This window comes from Gavialis gangeticus, unplaced genomic scaffold (genome assembly GCF_001723915.1).
Source record: "Gavialis gangeticus isolate Ggan-Ray unplaced genomic scaffold, GavGan_comp1, whole genome shotgun sequence".
Lineage (NCBI taxonomy): Eukaryota > Metazoa > Chordata > Crocodylia > Gavialidae > Gavialis > Gavialis gangeticus.
The window spans coordinates 241,158,948-241,170,387 of NW_017729032.1; the positions used below are offsets into that span (position 1 = coordinate 241,158,948).

The 11,440-nt window shown below is 39.7% G+C and overlaps 1 long non-coding RNA gene across 2 annotated transcripts in view; it reads right to left on the bottom strand.

Annotated features, from left to right (window-relative positions):
- LOC109303427 overlaps nucleotides 1–11,440 on the bottom strand; it is a 91,474-nt gene that overhangs the window by 10,531 nt on the left and 69,503 nt on the right. For both annotated transcript variants that reach the window (XR_002099106.1, XR_002099105.1), the window contains exons 2-4: nucleotides 7,515–7,667; nucleotides 735–855; nucleotides 124–219 (exon numbers count right to left, since the gene is read on the bottom strand). This is a non-coding gene — a long non-coding RNA (uncharacterized LOC109303427). The remainder of the gene's footprint in view (nucleotides 1–123; nucleotides 220–734; nucleotides 856–7,514; nucleotides 7,668–11,440) is intronic.

Consider the following 11,440-nt stretch of genomic DNA (forward strand, 5'->3'; position numbering starts at 1 on the left):
TCAGAGAATTTGTGATTTGTTTATCAGAGAAAACCAGGATCCTTGATAGTGAGTATCTATCAAATTAGGATTTTTAAAAAGGAAAGTGAAAACCAGAAAGATCCTTTTAACTAATGGGCTTACTTTGTTGAAACATGGTAGATCTTTTCCAGTCTAGCATTTCTTTTGTATCTTGCTGCAGCCTTCAATGAATTCTAAGCCCTCCTCCCCTAAAGAAGGCTTCAAGAAATAAAATTAAGAAACCCAATAAAAATATTTAATTGCAATAAGTTTCTTCAAGAAAAAAAACAGTAGCTCTTTGTGATCTTTACAACCTTTAGCAACCAGCAGCTAAGAGAACAAGGCACAGAGTGACACTTACACAGAACAGGAAAAAAAATCACTGTTGGTCAGAGACACAAGGTAACAGGAGAGGGGAGCAATGATAGAACACTCCCGTAAATATTAACACAAAACTAAAGACTTTCAACTGTTTCCCGGATTTTCTGTTGTAAAAGTACTTCACATTCTGTTTTTGTTTTTCCCTTGACACCTCACCACGATATTGCCTTTTTGAGAGTGGCAGACAAAGTGAGACAGATGTGTTGAATGTGCAAATACCAAGGGAATTGTTTACCAAGGAACAGAGGCCATATATCGTTCCCTTTCTCACCGCATGGTAATTGGTTAAGAATTTGCATAACAAGTAGTGAATAAAAAATTAAAATAAATAAGTCATTAACTACTACAGCTACCCAAATATATTGGGAAAATGGCATGAGAGAGAAAGTAGTTATGTCACAGGTGAATCATCAGATCTGCTGCTTTACGACAGGCTAGCAGAGCAGTTTCCAGGGAGTGCAACACCTCTTGGTTCTACACTCAAATGAAAATGAATCATTATAAATGGTAAAGAAGGCCATCTGTTTTTCCCATTATTTCCTATGCGTCATCCACAAAGTTGTGTGTTTTTTGTTTTTTTGGGAATGTTTTTAACATAAAATGCCAAAACTTATCAATTTTTTGTTGTTGTTAAACAGAACATACTTTCAGACCTCATTTATATTCCAAAAGCTTTCTCTACTGCCCTTTTTTTGTATACATGAAAAGTTTGAGCATATTGCTTGTATATTAATATAATCAAATACATGGTCATTATCTGTAAGGTAATGAATGGGGAGGAATGGATTACCATGTTCTTAATCATTTCAGGGGTCCAGATGATATCATTAACCACAAAAGCCAAGCTTGAGTGGTTTTATAATAACATCTGAATCCTGCTATTGATTTGTAATATGGTAATCTATCTACAGCTTTGTTCATTGTGATTTATACAGTAAAAAGGGATTATGGTTATTTTAGGGAAGTTTTGAAGATTAAAAAAAACATGTCTTAAAAATCCTAAGTTTTAGGTTTGTAATAAAAGTTGAGAGCAGTGGAGTATCACAGTTGCTTTGTGCTGACATAAATGCATTGATTTTCTTTCATTATGATACAGGAGTGTTATTTTATACTATTGATTATCAGGTTATTTTTTATAATTTGTATCGGTCTGATACCCTCTTACTGTCTATACTATGCAGTACTAGGAAGACTACGTGCTTTGTAGAACTGGGCTGTATCATAGACTGAGACACTGACTTGCTCTCTTCCCTTTTGAGTCTAGATTCAAAAAGTCACTTTAGTCCATATCCACAAAAAGGGACTTAGATTTGTAGACACTCAACATAAATATGCCTAAATGTTAGTCTATGACTCTGGCATTGACAAACCTCAAATAGGCATCTAAGTTCCCAGTATTTATGAACAGAGAGATTTATGTGTCCTGTAATGGGATTCACAATAACCAGTCCATTTAGTGGACAAATGCCTAAGCCAGCAACCAGGAAACACTGTGGAATGGGACTATCTGATTTCTTGCCACTCTCATCCAGCTAAGTACTTCCTTGCAACCCTATGTGAAACTGATTTTCACAGCCCCAAATACCCTCCTACCTTAGACATGTTTAGGTCCCTCTAGGTTAAGATGACAAGACATAACCAGGACTAATGCTGCTGCTGCTTGTTTTTCATGTAATAATTTAATTCAGAGGAAGATTTGAATTCACTCTGCTCCTCAGTCTGAAGGGACTCAAGTCCACATCACCCATCTCTCAGTAAAGTGCCACAACCATTAGGTATGGTATAGTATAGTTCGGGTGAGGAGCATTCTCCTCTCCTCTTGTTGAAGCTGTACTGTTGTACAAAATAGTTGCAAGATTTATGGCACCAGAGACAGTAAAGGAGGGAGCCTGTCATTGAGGAAACACCTCTGGGAGGGGTAATCTTGAGTTCCAGTTAGCATTTCAGCAGTGCTTTAATGTATTCTACCCAATGACTAATTCAAAATGTATAAGTAGTCCCTAAGAGCAGGGACTTCATATAGCCCAGCTAGAAAACTAAATAGAAATCCAGCCTTCAAAGAAGAAGAATACATCTGACCTATGCTTGTATAGAGATGCTGCATAATGGCTTCTGAATGTTTTTAGAGTATGGACCACATCCTGGAAAGAATGTTTTCTGAGCTGCTCTTCCTGTCATTCGTTATCATGGACTGCTTTTCTTCCATTCATGGGCTCATAATACCCCTGAGGCAACTACTGCAATTGCTTGAGCTGCTAATATTAGGAAAGTACTCAATGTATTTTTAGTGTCTTTTAATTTAATTTAGCAAGTGGAAATAGGCAAGAGTATCAGAATTGTGGGACCAGCCAGGTCTCTAAGTACTCTATGGATGAGGATGAGACCTGATATGTTAGAAAATTATTTATTCACTGAGGCTTCAAAATATGATAGGCAAACAAAAAAGACTTAACATCCATCCCAAAACCTCTACATTTAAATTCAAACTTGGAAGAAAAATAGGATGCAGAGAGAAAACAAGAAGTGAAGAACAGGGTCACAAAAGGGTGCCAGTAGCTTAAGCATGTCACAAATATTGAAGGTCCTAGTGGGGAAAATATGCAACTTCTTTTAAGAAAATATCATTATAAGAGGCAACACCTGTGAGGTGAACTAAACTGATGAAACACAAACGATGACAAGAAGGTGAAGAGCAGCAGAGGAGAAAGACAAGAAATGTGGAGGCAAAACTGAAAGATGTAAAAGTATGGTATACAGAAAGAGGAAAGGAAACATATAATAATGACAAATAGAATGAAAGCAGGAAGCACAATGAGTCTTACTACCAAGAGGTGATACTAATAGAAATGTAAAGGGGCAGTTTTCTACTGAGTCAATATTGAAGAGTTATCCTCAGGAAATTTGCTAGGACAGTTTCATAATACCTAAGTTCCCTCTAAAAGGAGAAATCTCCAAATGTTCCCTGAGAACACAGTTCTTGGTGCTTCATGTTTCATAGTTTCATAATTTCTAGAGTCAGAAGGGACCTGAACAGATCAAGTTCAACCCCTGCCCTGGGCAAGAACAAGTGCTGGGATCATAATAACCCAGCCAGATATCTATCCAACCTCCTCTTGAAGACCCCCAAGGTAGGGGAGAGCACCACCTCCCTTGGGCGCCCATTCCAGAGCCTGGCAGCCCTAACTATAAAGTAATGCCTTCCAATATCAAGCCTGAACCTACTCTCAATCCATTTGTGGCCATTATTCCTTGTTATCTCAGGTGGTGCCCGAGGGAACAGAGCCTCACCTATTTTCCACTGGTTTCCCCTGGTGAGTTTATTGATAGCCACCAGATCCCCTCTCAGTCTTCTCTTGTGGAGGCTGAATAGATTCAGGCCCTTTAGTCCATCTTCATAGGGCCTGCCCTGCTGCCCCCTGACCATACAAGTGGCCCTCCTCTGGACCCTCTCAAGCTTAGCCACATCCCTCTTGAAGTGTGGCACCCAGAACTGGATGCAGTACTCCAACTGCAGCCTGAACAGCGCTGCATAGAGAGGAAGGATCACCTCCCTGGACCTGCTTGTGATGCATCTGTAGATGCACGACAAGGTGCAGTTAGCTTTCCTGACCACTTTCTCACATTGGCGACTCATGTCCCTCCTAGAGTCAACAATGACTCCAAGATCCCTTTCAGCCACTGTGTTGTTGAGAAGAGAGTTCCCCAGCCTATAGGTATGTTGCAGGTTCCTTCTCCGTAGATGCAGCACCTTGCACTTGTCTGCACTGAATTCCATCCTGTTCTCATCCACCCACCTCAGTAACCTGTCTAGATCTAGTTGAATTCTGTCCCTCCCCTCCAGTGTACCCATGTTGGTGGAAGACCAGAGAAAGGCCCATAATGAGGCCCATTCCTTGTCTATTTTTATTTCAACATAACACTGATTTTAAATCATTCCAGCTTTTAAAGAATCATGTTGGTCCCTTTTATGTTCTCTTTTGGTTTGTACTTATGTAACTACAGCATGCTCACATCCTCGGCAAACCTCCTTCTTCTCTAATCCTCTCCGACTGTTAGCTGGCTGACACAACAAGGAACTTAACTGTAAAACATTGGTAGAAAGGATATAGTTGCATATTTCTGACTTCCCAAAGGGCTACATTATGCTAGGCTGCAAAATAATTACATGACATTCTTGGCTTTCCAAATCCAGGCTTATCTGGTCTGTGCCTATGGCACTAACACTACATCTGCTGGTGATATGCATCAGGGCAAAGGCTGAGGCTGATTTGGACTCCCAGAAGATGAACAAGAATATGTCCCTCAAGCAAGCAGATACAACTAAGAAAAGCATGTAGTTGTAGCATCAATCTCAACAGATTTTGTATTTGGTTCTGTTATAGTTACAACCTACATCACAACATTTCTTTTTTGATTATAAGTTGTTGAACATCTTAGTGCTGTCACTCTGATATTTTCTGAATTGCCAGATTTTCACATTTTGAATAAAAACAAAACTTAATACTGCTACTCAAAAAATGTCAACAGCACCTGCATATTTTTGTGCCCTTGAAAAGTGTAATAAAAAGCCACAATTTAGCAGTTTTTCTCTATAGGCAAAACTTTATGCTGATCTCTGTTAAATACAAGCTTTTCTTCTCTACAACACTGACCACTGCCTCAATACAATAGAGTCACCTGGTATCATTATGTAAAGTTATCTTATCAAATGTAAACAAATCGTTTTCATTAAAAAGTGGTATGAGTAATTTAGTCTATCTCCAAATCTACAAAGAGATAAAAAAGAAAGCAACTTCTCATTACAGAAAAGAAGATAGGTGAGAATCAGATGACCTAAAAGCACTGCTAATAAGAAGACAATGTATTTCCTGCACTAACTTTGTCTTTTTACTTAAAACCCCCCCTATCTCCCTCACTCAAGTTCAGTTGTACAATTATAGCAATGATGGAAATAGCAGCATAAATCTGAGATCTGGGAATTTTAGCCACCATAGCACTTAGGGACATGACACCACAATGAAATTATTGTCAATTAGTTGATTTCAGGCTGGTTAGCGAGACTTTTTTTTCCGGAAAAATAAAGCTAATATAAATGTACCCCATGTGATCTGATAGCTTAAGTTGGTGGGAAGATGGTGTTAAGAATGTTTCCCCCCCACAAGCCAGGCAACTATTTCTTGGCACCAAAGGAGTCACCATCGTCTTATATTACAAAAGGATTCTAATACACCATATTTTCTTTCATGCAACACCCCCCATCCCCCAAATAAAATCTTGTTTTTGGAAGGCAGAATGCAAAAAAAAGATTTTTACTGTGTCATGGTTAACTTTGTGACATACAAGAAGTTCCTGCTCCATGATGCCTCATCCAGATCCTGGGATCCCACATTTCCTGAAGGACTATGTTTATTTGACATGAAGGACTCTTCTGTGTCAAACAAGCTTAGGACCCAGACAAGGGCAGTAGCAGGGCTGTCTGTTCTTTACTGTAAGTAGGTCTTTATATATGTCCCTGCAAATAAAGTTCTTTCTACTTCACAAGCCTCAACAAGATTATGCCAGCAGCTCACTCAGAGCTTAAGGTACGAAATTCAATGCTCAGCCAATACCTACAGCTGTGACAGAGTTAATGTAGGACTCCATGCTATTTAGCCTCCTGAGCCAGAAAAGTAGCAGCCATCTTGACAGCTGTATGGTGTGCATAGCATTTCCAAGCATGCTTCTTTTCCAGCAAAGAAAACAGCTTACGTGCTGTTTCATACACAGAGCTATAGTCTAGGCATTCCTGGAACTAAGCAATAAAATTGTACAAAATGCCTTATAAGGCAGTGGAAAAAGTGATTGCTGTGATTGGTACAGTGGGCGAACCAGGTTACAACAGTTTCCCTGAAAAGAAACAAAACCAAAAACTGAGTAGGATTGGAGTACCTTATCTAAAAAGATAAGGTATGGAACTTGAGGATTGGACAATTTGGGATGAGAAAGTAATGAACAAAGGAAAAGATGTGTATTTGTGCTGTATCTCTGGGGAGACAGGGGCAGCTGTGGACTTTTTGCCTGAATAGCTGAAAAGCCAGAAACAAACATCCCACATACCCAGCAGAGGACCCAAGGCTGGTATCACTGAAGGTTGCTGCTGTAACTTCTAAAAGAGCACTTACCAGGTCATATTATGGGGAGAAAACCTGTAACAGTGCATAGGGGTTACTATTAAAGTTCACTTGATACCAGCTTGGGTACAGGAGCCATGTCAATCCTTGCAAGTCACTGGCAAAAAGAATCCTACTGGTAACAGAGAAACCTCAGGTTTTTAGTTCCTGTATTGTAATATGCTACTTATCTGTTTTGCCATTCTATTAGAAGCCTCCATATGTTGTCTGTTTTCCCTCCACCCCATTGCAGCAGGAAAGTAGTGTCCTGGTACTTCACCCCATCAGTGTCTAGGCTGGGCTATTATCAAATCCCAGAAAGAGAGTATTGTGAATGTCCAACTAAGTCAGATAAGGATTATATCTAGTCTTTTTTGTTCCTTCCGTGAGCATTTTGGCTGTCTTGACAGCTGATTCTTCCTTCCCATTACTCTGTGGTACCCTGGAGGAGAAGTCTTGTTCACAAACTATTGTCTGAATACAAGGTATAGGTATGCCATGCCCCATAACATGTGCCTTCAGCACCTAATTACTGTCTTTGATTGAGTGTCCGCCAGATAATCCACTCTCCCAAAAACTGGAGTAATAATCTATTATGACCATATAGTTCTATTATTGAACACAAACAGGTCTGTCCCAACCTTGTCCCAAGATCATTTTCATGGCCTTTCTGAAATCTTATGTAAGAACATGCATGGTTTTGCAATGATTTTTAATAGAGAAAAGTGTCTATGCCAGTTGAGTCCTACTGTCTTGGATTTATGCTTCCAGGAAATTGTATAGCTAAAAAGTGTTGAACATTGAAAAGGCTCACCATTTTGTAGCACTTCATCAATATTTTAGGCAGTCCAGTGTGTTCAACTCCCGGTCAGAGCAGTTTGCTAGGCCTCTCACTACTTAGTCTAGTTGAATGACTGACCTCAAATGTTGCAGCATGGTCCTTATTTGTTCAGGTAGTAAACCACCATTAGATGTACAGCTGACCTTTTTTCCTTCTGGTGCACCCAAAGGAAGAAAGGATGTTCTCATGTTAAAGCAACTGACTAGGACTCAGGAGATCTCAGTTCAGTTTCTTGTTCTGCCAGTTCAGTTCCTTGTTTGAACTTGAGCAAGTCAATCTTCTTCTGCCTCAGTTGCCTGTTTGCAAAATGGAAAAAAAAATGTTTACTGCCATCTTTGGTCTATGTAAACCTTGATCATGGAACATATATGAATGAGTAGACTACTGTGCTTGTGTCAGTCAGTTTTTGCAATAGGAATTTTTTCTTTCTTTCTGTGTGATAGAGATCTGATCTTGGTTGAGGCTTCTAAGAACTACTATAATACAAATAAAAGTAATACATAACAGTTCCTACTTCTATCAATATCCATCTTCATTATAATTATTATACTCTGCAGACATGCATCCTATAGAGCACCTTTTAGTGACCTTCTTCTCTCAGGGTTTAGGTTAAGTTTTCTCTAAATTATGTACTCTTTTCTCCCGTTTACATGTGTGTAGTAGGAAAGGAGTATCTCCTACAACTGGTTGAATGGTGTGAGAAAACATTGTCTACAACTCAGTAATTCAGAATGTTTACATATATAGGACTGCCAGTCAAAAGCTCATTGTGCAGATCCAGGAGTGAAAATTGATTGAAATATATAACTCCAGAAAGAAAGAAAAATTATGCAGGCAAGTGATCTAAGCAACTGTAATTCCTGTTGATTTCCAGGGAATTTGTGAATGATAGTCAACCCTAGAAATCAGGCAAAAAGTCTTCACTACTGTCAGAGAGGCAAAGAACTCTTAATTTGTATGGAATAGCTCATTAGCTAACGATTTTGACCTGCTAAAGTCAAATATACAGTAAGTACTGGAGTAGAATTTTTCACTGCCTCCTTTAGTAACACCCCTGATTAAATGCAGCCAGTGGTTCACACCTATGCAGGAGAATAAACACTGGACTAGGTGTAGGTCAGAATTTAAGAGCGACAAATGCATGCCAATTGTTGAAATTCACCACATGGGGTCTGTAAAGTGTTCGTTAGCATAGCATCTACAATCTTGACATTCATTAACACAAATTACCTTGTGCTATATCACAAGATCTTGTAGCAGCATGCTTGATAATAATTGTCTTGTATATAGTGGTAGAGATTCTGCAATAGCTCACTGGATTCCGCTAGCCGCACAGCAGAGAGTCAACACTTTGTATCTGATGGCTACGCATGGGGCCTATTAGTGAACAAGGCTCCTTAAACAGTCAGGAGAAAAAATGACATTCTTCATTAGGTGCTGCATAAACATTGGGCACATTTCTTATCTTGCCTAAACAATAGCAGTTTTAAAGGAAATTCTGGATTTCAGACACCATAGATACTACTGGTCCCTAAAAGGGAAGTTTTGGTTCCCAACAAAGGCATCATTTGTAGAAGTTTTCAAGTGCATTTTAGGGGGGACTTGTGATTTTAGTTAAAATACAGCTCAAGGTCACTCTTTGACCAACACTTCCATCTACCACATATCACTGCACAATTCCAGAACAGGGATCTGCACTTCCAATGATATACCTGTGCACTACAAATTCATATTACCATATTTACTCAAATCTAAGATGACCCTGACTTTAAGACAACCTTTCAGCAATTAGATTCTATATGTGGAAAATGTATAAATTTGTTCTAATTTTCCATATATAGAATTTAATTACTGGAAGTTCATCTTTAATTCACCCACTCCCCACTGGGGCAGGCAGTGGTATCTGCTTGTGCCTGCCTCCCTGCCACCTCTGCCCCCTGTCTGAGTCCCTGCAGCCTTGGGCCTTCCTTTTCCCCAGCCTCTGTTACCACTTTTACCCCACAGCCCCTCATCCCCTCTCAACCTCCTCAAGCCTCTGCTCCCTCCCTCCCTTACTCTTTATCTGCATTCCTAGGTTTAGTTCCTGTTCTAGCCTGGAGCCCCATTGATCATGGCCCCAGTGCAGCCAGCCACTGTAGCATCCACGTGGACTTCACACCACTGTTATTTGGCTGGGCTGGGGCCATGCTTAGTGTTCCAGGCTGCAGCATGTATGGAGCCTGCTGGTGCAGAAGAAGGGTAAGGGCAAGAGGAGGGAAAGGGGTAGGTATGGCAGCAGAGACTGGGGTGTGGGTGAGGAGGTGGGGGGAAGAAGCTGAAGGGGGGAGATGCTGGGGTTCAGAGGTGCCATGGGGGGTAGGCAGCAGCTGTGACTATGCCCCAACTCTGGGTAGGGGCTGGAACCCCAGCCACAGCAGCTGCTTGCCCTTACCCCCTCATATGCAGTTCTAAAATGATGAACTTGCCCCCATGCTAAATTGGGAAAAGAATCCCATCTTAGAATTGAGTAGATATGGTATTTCAGTATCTCTACTATAGTAGGATGAGTATCACAGTAAGGTCTAGAGCTACAATCCTGCAATAGTTTTACATAGACAAAGCTCCCTGAACAATTACAGTTCCATATCAGAGTGTGCTCTCCAGAAGCCAATTGTAAGTTCTGATGCTTAATGAGAATCTCACAAGTACACAATAGAAAGAATAATCTGTGTTTTGGAAATGATTTGGGATAAGAAAGGAATATGATTAAAAGTAAAAATTGCACAACCGATTGACCAATGAAGATGGAAGCCGGTTTAACTGATAAATAAAGAATGGGAACATATTTTAATTACTGTTATTATTACTGTTATTGTTATTAAACCATGTTAATATTTAACCTCTTAAAACAAAATAAAATATGCTAAATGTGCAAAGATAATATCTCTTGTTAAGAATGTGCACTGTGTTATCAGAAATTAAATGATAGAATCTACCATAATAGCCATATTCCTACATTCTACGGTTGGACTAAGAATATGTCCTATGGGCTAGGTTCAGCAGTATTGGTTTATACAAGTCCATATTCCAAGTTATCTGTACTTCAGGGAGCACAGCAGGACAAGCCATTTAATATTTCTAGTGTTAACCGTGCAGCAGTTTATAGTTATGGAAAGGTGGCTTGCAGGCACAGGCTGGAATTGGGATGAATCCAGTCACTACATGCTTTCCACATTTGCACCATTTAGGGACTCTGCTTATCTTACACAATGGCAGGGAGATAACAAACCCTTTCTAGCACCAGAGCTTTGTACAGATTTTTACTTATAGAATCAGGACTTGGCTCTGCCAAAGACATGGCTCTGCAGCTATTCACACCAATATAACAAAGCACTTGACCACATGGAGTCCACTTACATATTGAAATGCTCTGCTGAAGAACAGCCATAGTGACAGAAAATAAAGTGTCATACACAATGGTTTTGAGTATTTTCAATGGTTGCAAACATTTGCCTGTGGGACCAACTGGAAAGGACCCAAATTCACCAGAATATTGACCAGGTTGAACATTTGCCCTGATTGTACCTATGCAGATGCTATCAAGGAGACACAGAAATATTCTGCTACTTTCACTTCCTAGAAAGCTGTGTCATTGCAATAATAAGTTGTCCTATTTTTTGTTATTGCAGGCCATCTATATATCATGGTGAGCTGTGAGGACAATATAGAAACTGCAGTTTTCAAGTCCAAAGAATGACTAATATCAAGCTAGGATACTGATAAACCAGCTGTTAACTGCAGAAGATTTTAAACTTGGCAATATCTGAAATTTCCTCCAGGGAAAGACACATCCAGCTGTCAAAATGGAAGCAGTCTTTCCATTGAAAGGGTACAACACCATCTCCCTTTCCTTCAGTTTCAACCTCAAACCAAACAGAATGTAGCAAATAGGGTTTGAGCTACAAACCACTTGGGATAATCCCAAGGTTGTCATGGTGATCAGGACATCTTGGGCTAGCATCCTAGCTTTATATATATATATATATATATATATATATATATATATATGATACAAAAACAGCAATATTAT